General features: G+C 37.2%; 1 protein-coding gene and 1 pseudogene across 7 annotated transcripts in view; both read right to left on the reverse strand.

The window, feature by feature from the left end:
* Nucleotides 1-19,955, reverse strand: part of Prkg1 (protein kinase cGMP-dependent 1) — a 1,307,364-nt gene that overhangs the window by 49,337 nt on the left and 1,238,072 nt on the right. The gene's annotated exons all lie outside the window — the stretch shown is intronic.
* Nucleotides 1,752-14,589, reverse strand: LOC147825630 (calcyclin-binding protein pseudogene; annotated as a pseudogene).

Here is a 19,955-nt window from a genome sequence, read left to right on the forward strand (position 1 = left end):
CCTGGAAATGACTGAAACAGATTCTCAAGAGGCACTCACAGTCTCTGAGTGTCTCTTCTAAGGAAGACTCACTGCCAAAGCTGGAGTTGCCAAGAAGTCACTGGGTGACTCATTTCTGCAAACAGACCCCTCTCCCGTTTTCCTGGGGATTACTCAGTATGAAAAACTTTCTTAAAACCATCTTGAGGGCTGTTCATTAGGAAACAGGGCAAAGACCTGGCTAAATTCCTGAAGTACAAAGGATATCATTGATTTCTTCAATAACATACATGTGAGAACTGAGGATGCCTGAGGTTGACCAGAGGCTTATAAGTGTGCTTTTCTATAGGGGAAATACTAAATTTCAGATCTCTCTTGCCTTTGGAAACTAATTATGAATACTCTTTTGATAAAAGTCCTTATTAGATTTCTAATATCTTTATTCCATTGAGCAATGTTTACTAGGGGAATAGTCCTAAAGGTGAATTTTGAAGGTAAAATAAATAAATTAAATAGAAGAGACAGAAAAATTCCTTCTTTATCATTTTTACTGAGAAATGACAACAGAATAAAAAGAACACAAAGGATATATTTCCTTAGAATCCATCAAAGCACATCTGCAACATTTCATCATGTCACTTGAGTTTATTAGCTATACTGTGAATATATAATACAATTCATATTACATGGAGATGTTCTATTTCAGTGGAACAATATACAGAAATACTGCTTTTGAGATGAAACTGACACAATAGAACTTTGGAATACACTTACTGCAGATGTTTCACTGCTATGTATCCTAGCAAACATTGTCCACCATCCACTCCCACCCAGTGATGCTGACCCAAAGAGCCTGGTCTGTATTGTACAGATTCTGACTTGGGGCCACATTCCTCTAGACATAGACATGCAAGAGTAGGCTAGGACATGGTCAGGAACACATTTTCACCATGCCTATGATCCACTTATTATCATTCTGTAATGGTGTGCTCCACTACAGTTGAGCACCTACTTATGTGCCTGGCTCTGTGCCATGGTCTTTCATATAATTTTACATAGTAAAGAGGAGCAGCTGATTGCTCAGTTAAAATTGGAACAAGAAACAAAGAGAATGATATTAGGAATCATTATGGAAGAACCATTAATATAGACTTCTAATTCTCAGACTTCATGTCATCATTTTTGAAGGGAGTTTCCTTGGCTAGGTCAAATGGAAAAAGCAGAATTTCTGAATCAAGAATTTCTCTAAGTGTTTAAGAACAAAAGCCCCTTCTCCTTTACTTCAGGTCCCCTCTTTCCAGACCAGATTACTCCTAGGATCAGCAATGCAATGGCTTATATCCCTGGTTCAGCTGCTAATTCTTCATTTCTCACTTTTACTTTCTATTAAAAATCAAAGGCAGAGTCAAATAAAAATTATTTTTGGGTTTTTGGAAACAAAGTTAATGGAAATGAAGCTGTAATGATTATGGCTATGATGCAATTGAGAGCTATAGCTGTACAGACAATTGCATTAGAAAAGAAAGATTTTCTTTTTCTTCAGAAAAATGTCATTGGGGTTATGATTACAGCTTAACCTACCCATACTTGAACTTTAAATTTACTTGCCTTTAAAGAATTCCAAATCACAAAAAATTGTATACCACCTGCTTTAGATTTTCTAATAGAAAGTGAACATTTGAGTTTTGCAGCTAAAACCGACATTGAGCTATGGCATCACTAATTTCCTCTGGAAGGGGAAGATCTGAAATTAGAAAAATAAAGTTAAGAAGTAACATGAAAATTATCATTGCTTCATTGCTTATAAAATAATTTCTCACTTGTTACCTATAGAAAAACAATAAAAATACAACTGGGGACATACGTAGTGTTACTTCACTCCAACACAGAAAGTGGAAACTTTTGCATTGTCAACCTGTCATCATATCACTAGTTTTTATACTATTGACAAAAACTATTTCTATCATTCATGTCTTTAGATATTACTAAATGCATTGAGTTCTTTCTTGTGCAACCCATATCTCATTTATAAATGAAATACATTTTACTCTGTATTAAATGAACACATTATGGGGAAAAAGATCTTGGATATTATCATTGCGTGTTAGTTAGATAAGGAACATTTACTTATCAAGTTTTCTTGTGAGAAATGTTCCAAAAATATAAAACAGTACACTGGAAATATCTCCTGTCCATATTGTGTTTATATACTATCTTTCTATGGCTCTGATAATTCATTAGTTAAAATAAACAAACAGAAACCTCCATTTTAAAGACGTGCTTCGTGGAGTGTTAAAATTTTCCAACTAAAACTTTATTCTACTAATTGATATGTGGCATTGACAGAATGTGAGATCTATGGCAGTTTGGAATTTTACATTTGCCTATTTCATTACAATATTGCATGGAATCTACTAATAGTTAAATTTATGTGCAGTTTCAAAAGAATTCAAAATAAACCTTAAATTCACTTGATGGTTATGATTGCCTCATTGACTTGATTCATGAACGTTTCCTACATCATTTTCATTGGATTTTGGCCTGTACCTATATGATACACACAAAATACCTAGAAGTCCTAAAGGAATGTATGAATTTTTATCTACTCTGGAGTTTATGAAATGAAATGATCATCAGTGGACACCCTGTGATTGGGAACTCGGTCACCTCTCCAAACTTCTCAAACCTCTTAGAAGTATTCGGGACAGTTTGATCTAATATGTGTCTAGCTGTGATACACATTTTCTCTCATTATTTTTCACAGTGGAAATAATATTTCAATTGATCTAAAACAACAAAGTAGATTTTCAAGTTTAGTAAGACATCCCCTCTACCCTCTGTGATTTATAATGGAAACCAATTGTTTTGAGAGTAACGGCAACTAACTCCAGGTTAATTACAGAAACATCACATGATGAGGGACAAACTATGTTTCCAAGAAGATTCTTGAATCTAGGTAGCATTTACCAGCCTGATTCTCTTGAGACTGACCTTCAAGTCAATTTTGCCAAAACACCATTTGATAGACCAGGGCAATTAACTTGGACCAAGTAAGACAAGGTGAAAAGTAAACTTTTGAATTTATTTTGGACAGTATAAGTAATCTGAACTTTATGGTCAAAATAGGATTTCAATTGTCTGTTTTAAACAGAATCAGGTAGTTCTATGATCTCATTAACTGCTTTTAGGAAATTATCATTAAAAACAAGGCACTGTGATAGATGCTGGCTAAGGATACAGAAGTGAACAAAATAGAGAAAAAAATATAATCTTCTTATGACTTACATGTTGATGGAAGAGAAAAAGAAACGAGCAAAGTATAGTATGTTAAACTGTGGTAAGTTCACTGAAAAAGTTGTAGTGTGGGAATTTGAGTGTTGGGGGGCGGAAGTGCAGTTGCAGTTCAGGAGACCTGAGAAGGACCCAGTGAGGAGATGGAGTAAACCACGTGGAATTGGAGTATTGGAGTCTGGAGTTGGAATATTCTGGGCACATGAAATAGAAATGCAGTTGCCCTGGGGAAAGAGTCTGTCTGGAATGTGTTATATCAGCAAGGACATTATAGTGGTTGGAAGAGTAACACAGGAAGAAGAAAAGGAAATGAAATTGGGGGAGAGGTATGGGGAGGGGTAAAAATTGCCTAGTGTCTTGGGGAATACAAGAGGGATTTGACTTTTATTCTCAAAAGGAAGCTTCTGGAAGGCTCTGAGGAGTTTGGTTTTGAACTGAATGTTTTAAATAGCCTATGGGAAGATAGTGAATACACAACAGGAAGGCAAATATAGAAATCTGGCAATGAGCCAGAAGGCATTGCAGTACCTCAGGCAGTGTGGCTTGGATTGCGGTGATAAATAAGTGGCTTGGGATATATATTGAAATAAGAGTCAACATGATTTGCTGTTATATGGACAGAAGAAGTGAATGAAATAAAGAAGAAAAGAATGATTGCAATATTTTGAGCCTTAACGCAAGGCAGAAACTATGTCTTAATTTGCATTCATTATTATAATTATAAATATTTATTTTTACCTATAATAGTCATAAATATTTATACACTTTAAAAGACCTCATTTTAGATCAGTTATCATGTTTTCTGTATGAGAATGGAGTAAAAGTATGTGATTTGATAATAGTCATTTCCTGATTTAATTTTTCACTGAGTTAGGGAATACTGGTGTGAATAGTTGTACAGTATTATGTAAAAATGAGTGGAATTTAACACCCTGAACTTGTATTTGAGTTTTCTTTAAATAAACCTGAATAAAGTTTCTATTTATAGTTTTATATGCAGAAAATGAAGCATGATGAAATATGGTGGTATGAAAATAACCTTAAGTTTAATATTTAGTAGGAAAATGAAATAAAGATGTGTTGAATTAATTTTAAGAGAAAATTTATATAGCATATTTATTCAGCATGCTTACTGTGCCAGATTTTAATAGAAATGATATATTATTGCTCTAATGCTACATCAATTATCCCAAAACTTACTGGCTTCATGCAACGATAAACATTATATTAGGGTTTCTGAAAGTCACAAATTTGGGAGTAACTTATCTGCACAATTCTACAGCGGCCTTTTTCATCACAATGTCAGTAGGAACTACAGTCATCTGAAGGACTGAAGATTCAATTTCAATATGGCTGTCTCACACAGTGGCCAAACTGACACTAATTGTCCCCTTGTGAGTATCTCCATAAATTTCCTACATGTCCTCATGATATGGTGTTTGGTGTGCCCATTAAAAAAATAAATAAACAAAAACAAGCAATCTAGGGGAGTAAGGTACTGGCCACAATACCTGTTATGACATATCTTGATGTTCCCCAAAGCCTCATACACTCCTAGGTGGGGCTTTTGGGAAGCGACTGAATTATGAGTGTGTAATACTAGAAACACTAATGGGTTTATAGTTGGGTGTGATGTTGAGAGGCACAGCCTGGTGAGAAGAGGTGGCTTACTGTGGGTGTGGACTGGATATGTATATATCCCTCTTCCTCCCTTGATGGCTCACTCTGCTTCTTGCTTGCCATATCATAGCCCTTTCTTCTCTGCCTTGGCCCACTGCCATGCCACCCTGCCTTGTAGTCAGCCAAGGATGGATTGGAAACCTCCACAAACTATGAACCAAAATAAACTTCTCCTTTAACTTGTAGGTGTCAGGTATTTTTTCCCAGCAACAAGAAAGTAATTATGACAATACCTTTATAACCACAACCCAGCCCTAGAAATCAAACACCAATCACTGCCACAGTATTCTATCAGTCACATGGATGACAATAATTCAGTGTGAGCAGAAATAAAAGGTGAAAAGATGCATTTGGGGTCAGTTTGGAGGCAAACTACTATAGCTCAGCCTGTGGTCCCCAGTAACTCAGGTTGCTTTCACATTCATACAAAGTGCTCTAAGCCTTCCCAAAGCCTCCAAAAGTCTTGCTCTATATCATCAACTTGAAGTTGAGAATCTCACCATATAAATCAGACTCAGATGTACAGAAAACTCTTCATACATGGTTCTATAAGGACAGCTCACAGAGTGTAGTACTTCTCAGAGAAATCGAAGTGACAACTTGTCTGTCCCCAATTCCTATTCTATACACACACATTCACTAATCCATGGCCACTCTGACATCCCACAGGAAAACAACGTGGTTGTTCCTTACTTAGCATTAAAAGCCTGGAAATAATTCTCTATGGCTTTTAGTTCAGCCTTTTGGATTGTCATTTCATCCTAGTCATTCTTCCTTTTCCATGAACAGTTGCGCATGTTTGGAGTGGAATGGTTATCTCAGTCTTCTTTCTACTTGAATAATTTTGGTTCCAAAGGCCTCTTTTCATTTTGGGCTGCTTCACTCTCATTTAATCCATGCCAGTAATGTTTGGTCATTATAATTCTATTAAAAATTGTGAATCTATAATGAATTTTATTGGAGTTTGTTCCATAAGACAAAAGCCACACCCACAACTCTCTGTGACATTAGGTCTTCTTACCCTATTGCTTTTTGGAAACTGCTCAGGAACAACACCCTGAAGTCATAACGAAAGTTCTCATCGTTATAATTTTAGTTTCATGTTTATATTATGTTTTCCTGACAGTGTCCTGGGTTTGATTTTTAACTGGAAGCCACTTAACTTTACCATCATTTGCCATTTAGAGAGGCTGAGAATTATTAAAACCAGAAAGTTCTGGCATATTCATGTTTGGTTGTCCTCTGTTTATTCTCTCATACTGTATCACATTTTCCATAAGTAGCAGGAAGAAACCAGGATGTACCTGATACTTTACCTGGAAAATGCTTCCTCAACTAGATTACTTAGTTCATTAGAAACATTTCTACCATCTGTGTCATCGCAGATCACTGTATTGTTATGAATTTTTAATACTACATAATGAGTGCCCTAATATTTTCCTCACTTTTTTTGAAGACTTCATTGACAGCCTTCTCAAAGAATATCAGACCTCTGCTAAGTTTCTTCAAAGTCCTTCCAATTTGCTCACTTCCTATTCAAAAATTTTCCCCACACTTCAGGTTTTGTTTTCACAGAACAACACTCTCAGGAGCTAAAATATGTATTAGTAATATAAAGCTTTAAAGCAAACTACCTTAATACTTAATGGCTCAAAATAGCTTATTGTTTGAAATATTTATTATCTCAGAGTTTCTACATGTCTGGTGTTCTAGAGTGGCATAGCTGGGCATTTTTGTTTTGGGGTTGCTGATGAGGTTGTGGCGAAGCTATCAAATCAGCTGGAAGTACAGTTGTGAAGTGTGGGGTAAGATGATCTCATTCTAAGGTAGCTCAGGCACATCATTAACAAGTTAGTGCTAATTGCTGGGAAAAGGTCTCATTTCCTGCCTATATGGGCTTCTGCATAAAACAACTTGAGTGTCCTCATGGCATGTAAACTATCTCATCCCCAAAGCATGTTAAGTGGAAACCATAATGGCTTTAATAGCCAGATATCAGATGTCACACAAGCTCACTACCACAGTATTATTGATTATAGGCCTTCTCTGATTAAAAGGGTGAGAATACCAGGAGGCAAGCATCTTTCCAGGCCATCTTCTGAATCTGGTTACCACAATTTACAGAATTAAATGATATCTGAGTACTAATAGCATCTGATCATTGGTAAAATCTATTTCGCCCCAGAACCACAAATGTGACCTTATTTAGAGACAAGGTCTTTGTAGATGTAATTAGTTAAGATTACATCATACTGAATTAGGTAGACTCTAACTCAAATCATGTGTGTCTTTCTAAGAAGCCCCCATATGGCCCAGTGAGGTGGTACATGTCTCTAATCCCGACTATTTAGGAGGCTGAAGGAGGACGATCACAAGTTTGAGGCCAGCTGGGAAATTTTGTGAGACTCTGTCTCAAATGCAAATTTAAAAACGGCTGGGGATGGGTCGGGGATCTAGCTCAGTGGTTCCACTACCTGCCTCTCAAGCACAAGGTCCTGAGTTCCATCTCTGGTACAAAAAAAAAAAAAAAAAAGGTCTGGGGATATAGCTCAATGTAAAATGCTTTCCTAGGGTTCAATCTCTAGTGCCACAGTAAAAATAAATAAATAAATTTAATAAAGAAGGCCCTATGAACACACAGCCTTACACAGAGGAGAGCCTACTCTGTGGTACTTCCAGCAGAAATTGGAGTAATGCAGCCACAGGCCAAAGGACAACAAGGGTTACAACTCCAGGCTTAGGTTTGGAGGAATTGCTGGAGCTTCACAGGCTGCAGGTTGCCAATACCTTGATTTCAGATTTCGAACCTCCAGTAAATTAAGAGAATAATTTTTTGTGGTTTTTTTAAACATAAAAATCCAACTTTATTGAACATAGGAATAGATAGATTTTCAAATTAATTATTTTTGCTTTATGGCTATTAGTATCTGACCCATGGTAGAACTTACTAACTGCGACTATATGAAGATGCTTGTCTATTCTTAATTCTATATTCATAAACAAATATATTTAAATCTAGAGAGAAAAGTTTGTGATTGGCTTATTAGTGTATGGTAACCCCTGGTATATGCACTGCTCAAGCTGGTAATAGGGGATCATCCATTCTATAGCAAATTTGAGGCACAGGCACAAATTTGAATTTTATACAAAAATTTAGTTTTATTCTTACATTAGTGGGAGCTGACATCTGTAACTTACAGGCAAGCAAATACTTTTGTTTTCTACCTCCTACTTGAACAAAAACACACATAATGTATTGTTTTCTTTAGATAAGACTTGTTTTGTTTTTTTTTTTGTACCGGGGATCGAACTCTGGTCCTTGTGCTTGCGAGGCAGGCAGCGGAACCACTGAACTAAATCCCCAAGACTTGGTTTTCATATTTCAACAAGAATAACATATAACCCTTCCTAAAACAAAATAACCAGGGTATAATGAAACCATCTTTGGAGGAAATGTTTAATGTGCATATCTTATTTAAATAAATCCTCCAATAAGAAATGGAGAATTCATTGCCTTTACTTTGAAGGCTTTGTAGTTATCTGTCAAATTTATATGTGCAGCTCACCAACATTCCCTTATTGGAAGTAGCAGTATTTCCACATTATAATAGTTCTCCAAAGGACTTAACAGTCTCAAAATTCTGTGTCTCCTTTGGCTTGTTTCTCTCTTGATTCCACCCAGGCTTTATTAATGGTTCGCTTCATATCATCATCTCCATCTTTATAAATTTTCTTTAGAACATTCATTAATCCCTCACTAGGATCTGTTTCAACATCGTAGGATGGCTTTTCTTTTTCTTTGTTTTCTTTTTCAACCTGAGTCAAGTATTACCATCGAGTGTTTTCTGCTTTCTTTCTACATAAGAACTGTATCAGTCTTGATTTTTTTTTTTTTTTGAACTCCCTTCCACTGAGATGAGTTTTAAGAGATTGTTCACAGGCCGGGGATTTAGCTCAGTGGTTCCGCCACCTGCTTCGCAAGCACAAGCTCCCGAGTTCGATCCCCGGTACCAAAAAAAAAAAAAAAAAAAAAAAAGAGAGAGATTGTTTCCAATCATAGAGTAACTCTTCCCATTTAGATTCTTTACCAAAAGATAAAATGACCTCTCTGTGAAATACACCTGCACATTCTCAGAAGGAATTTGATGAACTCCAGTTAAAGTAATGTAGATTTTCACAAACTTATCTGACTGATCCCATCTGTAATCAATGATTTTTCACAGTATATCCTGTTGTGATGGGAGCAACCAAGTCAGCTGGTTTTTCATTGTCAAGAAATTCTGGTTTCTTTTGTGATTTTTGTTGCACCTTATTTTTCATTTCTGTTTCGATCTCGGATTTTTCAGCTGTCAGGGCATCTCGTACTCTCTTCCTAATGGCCTTTTCCAACAACACCTTTACCTCTTCTAGATCATTCTGCAACTCCTCCAAAGATGAACCCATGGTTGGGCTGGGTCAGACACGAGCCAGAGCAGCAGGCGTGCACGCAAGGACAGGACCCAGTGCGCTCCCTTCATTACATATATTAAGCATCTACTAGATACAGTAATCTATGTGGGCTGTACTGAAGAGGCTTTAAACCATTTAGCATAGTTACTATTTATCAATCGATTATAACCTTGAGAGGATTTATAAATAAATATATATATAAACACTTGAGAATATTAAAAAATAAGGATAATTAAGATTCAAATTTAGCATATAGGTCCAGTTACTGAAATAAAGCCCAGATTTCATTTGCAAAAAAACCCCCAATCTATTCAACCAGAAATAAATTAGGTTGGGTGGATATGATTTGAAATAAATAAATAAATAAATCCTTTGTTGTTGAGTTAGTTACACACTTTTCTGTCCCAATTCTTTTAGTTAGTGCTATTCCCACATTACCGAGTGTCCTCTTTCTGCCCAACTTGCACCTTACTAACTGCTACATGCTACTCGTACTATTAAATTGTCCTCTCTAGATTCCTTTGTGTCTCTCTGCATTCCTCTTACCCTTAGTTGGGGTAGGAGATGAGAGCTGGAACAAATCAAACAACCAACCAGGCAGAATGTGTCAATAAAGATTTTGCATGGAATTTCACTCTATGGTTAATGTTATTGATGCTTTTTTCTTTTTCTTTTCTTGTTTAGGACAGGGTCTCCCTAAGTTCCTAAATTGCAGAAGCTGAGTTCAAACTTGTGATATTCTTGCCCCAGCCTCCCACAGTACTGGGATTACAGGCATGGGCCACCATGTCCAACTAAGACTACGTATACTTTGAGGACAGTAGTCATATTTTGTTTGTTTGTTTGTTTGTTTGTTTCTGGTATGGGGGATCGAACTTGGGACCTTGCACTTGCAAGGCAGGTGCTGGAACCACGGAGCTAAATCCCCGTCCCAGTAGTCATATTTTGTATCTCTCTTTCTCTCCTACCATTTTACCCCTAGTAGTCCCCAAGATATAAATGTGCCTGCTGCTAATTCCTATTGGTAATTACTGTTTTATTTTAGGATTAAATTCAGTTAACTGTTATTATTTGAATTGGATTTTGTCTGTTTTCATAATTATTTAACCAGTGCCGTACAAACTTGCATAAATAAACCTCCAAATACATTCATTACAAATGACCACTATAATGCCAAAATAAAACACCTCCTCCATCTCTGATCCTTTGCCTTATTTCCAGATCTCTTTCTAGGAATCAAAGTACCAAGCCAGGGTAGGGCTGTAAATTGGTATAGACCAATGACTTGAAGAGGATTTATGATGTGTCCTCCTTTGTGAGACAGTGTGAGAAATAAGTAGGAATGGCAGAAGAACGACAAGTAGGTTAACTGGATAATGTGCATAATTTAGGAAATTTACTTTCAGAAGTAGATCTGTTTTTAGTCCCTCAAACATAAGAATAACAGCAACTGACTTCAAGTAGTCTTTCTTGAAGACTATCAGAAGCCAGGCATGGTGATACATGCTATAATCTCAGCACCCTAGGGGGATGAGGCAGAAAGATCCAGATCTTGACACACACACACACACACACACACACACACACACACACACACCCCACTGGTGATGCTGGGTATGCAGCTTAGTATGAAAGCTCTGGGATTGTAACAAGCAGGAAAAACTGGAACTTTAAATGGCAGATTTTTTTATCTTTAGAGACAAATGGCTTCTCTAAACTTACTCAGGCCTAGTGGATAAACTGCTACCCTCATTCTGCTCAGCCCACCTGAAGGGACGGAATATCCAGATGCTGGCACCAGGAGGTGATATGCAGTTTTCATAGGGAAGGGAGGGAGAGGTCTCAGTCCAGGAAGAAATGAAACAATGCTGAACATTTCTATTCTTTCATGGTATTCCCCACCCCCACTGTTCCTCGCTATAAAATAACCTAGTACATCTCTACACTGTGAGATGGTGATTTGAGCCAAATGTCCCTCCACTATCTCTTGGGAGCTACCTTTGAATAAGTCATTTTCTTTTTTTTTTTTACCAAGATAAATAGCTTCCTTTTATTTGGTCAGCAGAAACCAAAAGAACCTCAGTGTGTGAAGCTAAGTGGCTTCAATCCCCAGTATCACCAAAAATAAAATAAATTTTTAAAAAAGACTAACAAGGTTATCTTATCTAGTTCTGCTTATGATTCATTCATTCATTCATTCATTCATTCATTCAACATACTGAGAAAATAAACCAAATTTTAATCTCATGCCAAAGATAGGTAAGGGTTATTCTTCCTCAGCCTAAAGAGGAAAGGATGATTCATCTCTCCAAAGCAGCCTTTAAATTAGAGCTGACTTTCTATTGACAGCCTTAGCATCTCTCTAGTTTAGAATTCATCTCCAATGATAACACAGTAATTAATTTACAAAGGAAGATCAACCAACATTTTGTGGATAGTATTAGAAAGAAATGCCATGTGTATCTTCCTAGACTGTTGTGGATATTTCTAAATCTTCCCAGACTTAACTCTGGATCCCTGCCTCAGCCAGTGCCAGCCACCCCTGCCAGCCCACCCACCACAGCTCTGTCCACAGCCTTTCTCCACCTTTCTGAACGCACTCCTTCCTGGGCTCAGACCCAACCATCAACCTTCCCGCATTCTCCTGCTTTTACTTTCTGAATTTGTTCATCAACAGATGAGGTCCACCTCTTCAACAACATATTTCTAACCAATTATTTCTCCGTTCCTGCACTGCTATCACCCTGTTCCAAAGTACCTTCAGCTCCGACCTGGATGACTGCAAGAACCTCTTCATTGGTCTGTCTGCTTCCATGATAGAAAGGTTCCCCTTTGTCCTACACATAGTCAAAGTGACTCTTTAAAATGGCAAATGAGATCATAAAATTTCCCTACTTTTGACTTTTTAGTAGCTTCCTTAGTGTTTACAATAAAATTAATGACTGGACCTACACCCTTTTCCCACATGATTTACAATCTCTTGTGCTACTGGCTCACTATATAACAGCCCTGTTGGCCTCTTTGATAGTCTTTACAATGTCCATAACGTTCTCATCTTGAGGTTCCTCTCTATACATATGGAGTCCTCAGAGTAGGTAATGGGTCCCTGGATACATTCTATTTAGACTCCAGTCAAAGGTTCAAAGAAGCTGTTTGGGAACAGCTCTCAGAAGGCCTCTCTGGACATTCAAGGAAGCTGAATTTGATCCTGATAACCAACTGCCTTCATAACGTATCTCTACAAACAGCTAATTAGAGAAACTATATGTCATGTAACCAAGAAGCTGGTATCACTTCTATCTCCCTTTTCACTCTGAAGAGTTCATCTTCAAGCAGATGTAAAATCATTGTTTAAAGAGAAAATGTTGTTCTCAAAAGCCATTTGTTTGGCACCGTTGCACTCAGTGAGTTCATGCCTGCATCTTCTCTAGGAAGCATTTACAGGAGTATCAGCCAAGAACTGATTTTAACAATTCTAACACTATGGAGTTATTATCTTGAACTCAGGGTGTTTTTTTGTAATCATAATAAATAAGACCGACATGAAATCAGCCTAATTCTGCTTGATCCATACTTGATCCCTTACGATAGGGGAAATGAGAGTGTCCGAAATGAATGAAATGTTCTCTCAGTGATAGAAAGTGATATGATTAGACTGGAAGCCACTAGAATGGAATCTGCAGCAGCTTATGAATAAGGCCTGGCTCCTGAAAACACTACAAATCATACAGGGAAATAAAAGACCTGGCCCAGAAATGGGGCTGTATACACCACAAGCCACACCCTGGAGGGCCAGTGCTGCTACACAGAGACTTTCTACGTTGTTCTGCAGTCAGGGGAGCCCACCTTGACTATTTTTAAAATATCCCCCTTGGAAAGGATGTCAGGGAAATGGATTTTGTTTTGTTTACTTGTTTACAAAGGTAAAGTGATTTGGGGTGCATGACCTAAAGATAACTTTACAGCTTTTAAATTAGTTTAGAAAAATGAATAACAACTATGTATTTATTTTGTTTTTCTCCCAGTCCTTTATATTTGCAATATTGTAACATATTTGACCTTGTTTGCTTTTGGCAGGATAATCTTAAATATGCGCAGAATTTCATAGCAAAGAGAGTAAGAAATAGGTGTTTCTCTTGGTCTTAGTGCTCACAGGTAAATTCACTTGAATGATCAACAAAAATTAAGAAGTAAAAGGATGAGTGTGACATATGGTGATTCGACCCTTCCTTATGCAATATGGGTTCTTTAGGTTCTTCCCAGAAACAGCCTATTTTCTAACAGGTCACTTGAAGCACCATGCTGTTCCTCAGTAAGTGTTGCAAAAAAAACAGTTGAGTAGTTTGTTAGCAGCTCTAAAACAAAGCATATTTGGGGAGGATAATGAGTTAACCTATAAAGAGAGATTTGGGATTGTTATTAATATTTATTTCCTTCCTCATTGGTGTTGATTGGTCTTATCGTAGATTGTCAATGCATTTTAGACTCAAAGAATTATTAAATGTTTGCACAGGCAGTTTGGAATGTAAAGGAAAACACAACATAATTATATTTTCTAATTGGCCAAAGCATTGTCATTCTTTTCAGTTAATTTCTTTATTTTATTTTCCCATGAATTTTCTAATTCTCGTAAGCTTGTAAATGTGTTACACATGGGTAACTGAAGCCTCCAAGCTGAAAAACTATTCATCTTACTGTGTAAATGTTTGATGACCCCGCACCTCTGGTGTGAGCATAAAAATGAAGAATGTTCCCTATGCACACAAAGAAGTCCCCCACGGGACATGCTTCTTTCTTTCTTTTACTTTTTCCCCAATTTTGTTTGACTTTTAAATAAATGTGCCATAATTTCCTTTCTGTGTGTAGCTTAACTTCTCTTAAATTTTATTTTTATTGAACACAAAGATAAGTAATGGTCTTATCTTTCGCAAGGACGATAAAATTAGTAGCACTAAATTACATTTTGATTTTAAATGATTTAGCTTGAAATATTAATAAATGAAAATTCATAACAAAAAAGTGCATTTCATGGGAGCACTGGAAACAGTCTTTTTACTCATTGAATAGTTAGAAGTTACCAAAGGCAAATTCACCTTTCAAAAGGCATTTTAATGCCTTTTATTTTTAAAGAATATAGAATAATTATTTTTTAACAAAAGTATTTTTAAGAATACTGAGTGTACTATTAAAAAATTTAAAAATAAAACAGTATCCAATGTGGACATTAAGACTTCTATTTAGGTGAAGAGAATACTGCCACAGTTGCTGTAACTCAAAATTTTGTCCTGCACTTACTCATACAATTGAGTAGTTTTGTGTTTAATCAAAGGGAATTAGGTCAGACTTGATGAGTTAAAGTTGAAAAAAAAAAACAACCCAGAGGGATAAAAACCTTTAAAAATTTTTGCCTGTCCGTGCTACTATCTTCTTGATCTTTTGTACAAGAATTTATTGGATTCTCTATTTTTCCTTAGCATGCGATCTTCATGCCAGGTGAAAAATCAGCCCCTCTGATGGGTGCCAGCTGCTAAGAATTTCCAGTTCATCCTGTTTCTATGAAAACAGCTTTCGCCTAATTTTTTAAACAATGAATTTCCTAAGAAAAGCCACTGGGTTGAAGGTCCACAAAACAATTCCATTCTTCATGCAAATGGCAGTTACAGAGCAAAGGAAGAAGAAAGAGAAGGGCTACTAACACAGCCATTATTAAAAGGTCTTTTGCAAAGTCCTCTGCACTATCAACAATGCTGAGGCTGGGCTTACTGTCCTCGAGAGGATTTGCATCAGTTGTCTGAAGCCACCAGACACTTGTGTCCATTTTCTACTATCCAGTATTATAGGCAGCATATTTATTATGCATTGGAGGTTGTATAATCTTTACCATTGAAGCAACTGTAGAGGTTAATGTTGCTTGTTGTTTCTACTGTATCATGCTGGATAATTAAATATTTCTATGTATCACACACCATTTGAAGGTAGGATGGAAATAGGTATATTAAAATATAAAAATCAAACAGATGTGTTTTTCTAAAGTTCCTAGACCATGAACATCATTTGATGCTAATCTCCCAGCCAAGAGAACCCAGCTAATATAAATACATATATACATATATTTTTTCTTATTTTATTTAGTTTTATTACTATTTTTTAACCCAGCAGATCTCTTGAGAGATTTCTGGCCTCTCCCAGGACATGTATTTCTTCCTGCCCAGTTAAAAATAAATGCAACAAAAGGAAGTAGGATCAACTCACTGCTCAGTTGGCTCACGACCCAGAGGTGGAAAGAGGCAAGGTCAGAAGAGCCTGGGCTGCTATTTTGGAAGACAGGGAAACAGGACCTCGACAACCACCCTTCCATGACCTGTGCTTTGAGAAAAATGGCTCTGCATGGTTCCCACACCACAGCTGCTCCTCTGCATCACCATCATGGAAGGCAGGAAGTGGACTGGCATACAGGGTGCACTTTACAGGGTCTGTGCTCTCCGAGAGTGAAACAGAATCTCCAGGCTCTTAAATTTTCTCAGTGTGACTTTTGAACTCACTTGTTAAGAGGAATTGTCTGCCTAGTGAAGGGGAGCTATCACATAGGAAAAGCTGAAGAGTTTTACAAGTATCATGTAAAAATTTAAGAAGCACTAGGTTTAAATAAAATGAGTTTGAAATTTTAGAGACATTTCAGTTCATTTAATTCTCAGAACAGGGTTGAACAATGATCTGAAAAAAACACCTATGCTCACATAGGCCAAATGCTTACTTCCTGTAAGGGCTATAGAAGAAATGGGATCAGCCTGGGATTTAGCTCAGTGGTTCCGGCACCTGCCTCCCAAGTGCAAGGTCCTGAGTTTGATCCCCGGTACCAAAAAAAAAAAAATTAATTTAGAAGAAATGGGATCAGAAATACATCTAATTTCAGTCACATCTGGAATAGGAGTAAAAATCTAAGGTGCTCTGCAGAACAGGCTCTAATTATCCATATCTAATTTGGGAGTTAAACTAATATGAAGAGGTAAAAATGAGAAAATAAGTAGCTTTATGCTTAGTAAACAAATGCTTTCCTGTTTTGTATGTTCTGTGATTATTCAGTTAAACTTTTATAGCAAATCTCCTTGCTCCACCAGTACAATTTGACTTTGACAATCTTGCAAAAGCCGTGTGAAATTATTTCTCTGGCATTCTGCTAGCTGTGCGCTGCTTCCCTAAAGGACCCCAAGTCCAGGAGCCTACTGACCGCAGAGCCACTCCCCCGGGGGAAGAAGGCCAGCATCAACTGTGTCAGGTGTGATGTTTTTGAGTGTGAAGGAAATTCAAGCTTCCATTCTGTGCCAGGAAATTCCTGGCTAGAAAAGTGCCAAATGGGAAGGAGACTAAGAGATAGAGGGAAGAGGGACAGGAAGAGAAGAGGACTTTAAAAACATAAGATGTGTCATGTATGTGTACCAACTACCTGCAATGAATGCATTCATGATTTACCGCAAACATGTACTGATAAAATAAAATAAAATAAAAAACAGAAAGTGACTAAGAAAGGTATATTCCAGAATGCTCAACAGAACCATCTATACTCCAAATCTTTTACATTCTTGGAAACTCTCTGGAGAATCTAGCTCTCTTCTGCTTGAAGTTAGGTAAGGTAACAAAAGGAAATACCATCAGTCTCTGGTACAAGTTGCTTCTGTCCTCGGCCACTTTAACTATGCCAGAATGGGCCAATTCTCTAAACTTCCATTAGAGGGCAGAAAAGTACAATGTTTGCCTCAAAATTGACCTGTGGTTTTGTATTCTTTTCATTCATAATCCATCCTGAAGATACTCAATTAGACATTACATTTTCACTCTTAGATCTACAATTATTCAACAGCTTCCTTGTCATGCACTTTTTGTCAGTGAAATGAATGGGATCAAAATTAAAAATTGTTTTTACTTATCCCTACTATTATAGAAATCTCTTTTAATATATTCTTTTGGTCCTTTCACCTGTCTTTTGTACTTTAAGGTTATCTATCGAATTCATCACTTAAGACTTTCACAAGGAAATTATATACTTTTGAAAATTACATGAACTTATGGCTCTCACCAATATGTATCCAGTCATCTTTCTATGGTGAGGAGAGAAAATGTTGAGTTGATTTAAGAAAGTGCACAAAAAGAAGTAGTTTCATTTCCTTCTACTTTTAACTATCTAAATGCTGTGTGTCTGGAAGGTCAGCCTCAATATGCTTTTTTGGGGGTTTTTTTTGTTTGTTTTTTTTTTGAGACAGGGTCTTGCTGTGTAGTTCAGGCTGGTCTTGAACTCACTATGTAGCTCAGATTGGCCTCAAACTCACAGAAATCCCCCTGCCTCAGTCTTTTGTGTACTGGGATTATAGGCACCACTATGCCCAGCTTCAATATAAACTTTTGTATTTAGAATGATATATTTCTTAAAATTGTAATCATGATGCTGTTGTTTTCAAATAAAATTTTATTAGTATCTTAACACAAGAATATGATAAATTAATGCAGAAACTCTTAAAATACAAATTAAAAGAAATATATAGCAAGGCTAATATTCAAAATGGTTCACAAATTACAAAAATGATCCTATTGTTTTCATGGTAGAAATGGCTGCCTCAGTGATAGGCACCTTGATTTGTCACCTGCTTCATATTGTCTCCCTGTTATTTCTAGAGTTAGCTTTCTAACACCCATGGCCACATGAGCTGACCGCCTAAAAGCTAGATATTTTCCTCATTGCATGTTCTGAGTTAGAACTCTTTTTGGGGGAGCATTAAAGGCTATTTGCAGTGTATTTTCATTCTTCATGGTCTCTTTATTCAAATTTCATGCCTCAGTCTCATAGGACTTCTTAAGAATTCCACATCTTCTCTTTGTGTAGCTTTAGCTACTGTTTACACGGCAAAAAAAAAAATGATTTCTAACAATAATTGTACTTATTGCATGCTGGCCACACTCCAAAGTGCTTTACCTACATACTCTAAACTTCTCCCAAACTGCAAGGGGGTAGGTGTGCATGTGTGTGTGTGTGTGTTTGTGTGTGCACATAAGTGTGTTTCTGTATGCAATCTCTAAATTATAGGTGAGAAAATTGATTGTTAGTGGAAATTAGTGAATCTTTAGAAGTCATTGCCTTATGACTTCAACGTCCATGCATCAAAATTTCCCTGGCACATACTATTGTCTGTATGTCCACTCTCATGCAGCCATGGATTTTATTCTAAAGGAGAGGTATGCAGCCAAGGTTTATCCTTAAAGGCACATCCTGAATCTTATTATTTTCTCTCCTTTCTTTTTTTAAACAGAACTGTTGCCTCCTCTACCTGCTGTTACACTATTGGGTGTCAGGATGTGGGATGCTGAAGTATTCATGCCCCTTTACAGTGTCGGGACTCCTAGAGCAGGCAAAGGGTGTGGATCTCATTTTTGTGTCTTAATCATGTAGAAGAATGTCTGGCACCGTGGAGGGGATCTGTGAATGAGGATTGTCCCATTTGACAATCAAATTTTGAAAAAAGCAGGCCAATCCCACATCTTGGTTGTTCATCATATTTTGAAACATGTAAATTTTACTTTCTATAGCAGTGTTTCTCATAAATGTATTAAATGAGCTAAATCCCCAGCCCTAAATGTATTACATCTATGCATGTGTTTCCTTTCAAAATTTCTGTATAGCATAGCATTTGGATATTTAGAAGATGTTGTTACATATATCATGTTTAGTGTTACTCATAAGTTACATATTTATAATGGAATCACTTAATATTTACATAGATCTGCTTTTGGGCCACTGCCTGTCCCACCACTCCCGTCCCAGAGGAAGGGGCTTCTGAGCTGCCTTCCCACTGCTCCTGGTCCAGAGGAAGACGTTTCCCTGCCACCACCCCTCCCACCACTCCCTGCCCAGAGGAAAGGGCTTTTGGGCTACCAACTGTCCAGCCCCTCCCAGCCCAGAAGAAGGGGCTTCCATGCCACCATCCCTCCCATGACTCCCAGCCCCTGACCCACCTCTCCCAGCTCAGAGGAGGTGAGCCACATGGGTAACAAATGCAGCCCCTCCCACCCGCCCAGTTGAAATGAGAAGACACGTAAATAAGTCTCAAAACCAGACTTCCAGATCACCTACAGCAACCTCAAAGGTAAATGAGATAGAACACCCTGATACTCAACAACCAGGACCCACTGAACTGGCAACAAAAGGGGATCTGGAAAAAATGAAATCAGAAATAATTTCTCAGATAACAGGAGAAATTGTGCTCCTAGTGAAAGACATGATTAATAAATCTAGAGAGGAGCTGAGGAACATGATGGAATCCCAACATAGGAAACAAATGGAATTCATAAAATAGTTGCAAATAGATTACCAGGAGATGAAAAACTCCATTGAAAGTCTACACAGCAGAATAAGTCAATGTGAGGACAGAATTTCAGATATAGAAGATAAGATTGCAATTAATGACCAGGAAAAAAAATTGCTTCAAAATTATAAGGGAACATGAGAAATCAATCCAACAGCTGCTAGACAGTTGCAAAGAAGAATAACATAAGACGGATTGGAGTCA

This window comes from Heterocephalus glaber, unplaced genomic scaffold (assembly GCF_053883595.1).
Source record: "Heterocephalus glaber isolate CG9 unplaced genomic scaffold, H.glaber_assembly_v1.0 deba00001497, whole genome shotgun sequence".
NCBI classification, from domain to species: domain Eukaryota; kingdom Metazoa; phylum Chordata; class Mammalia; order Rodentia; family Bathyergidae; genus Heterocephalus; species Heterocephalus glaber.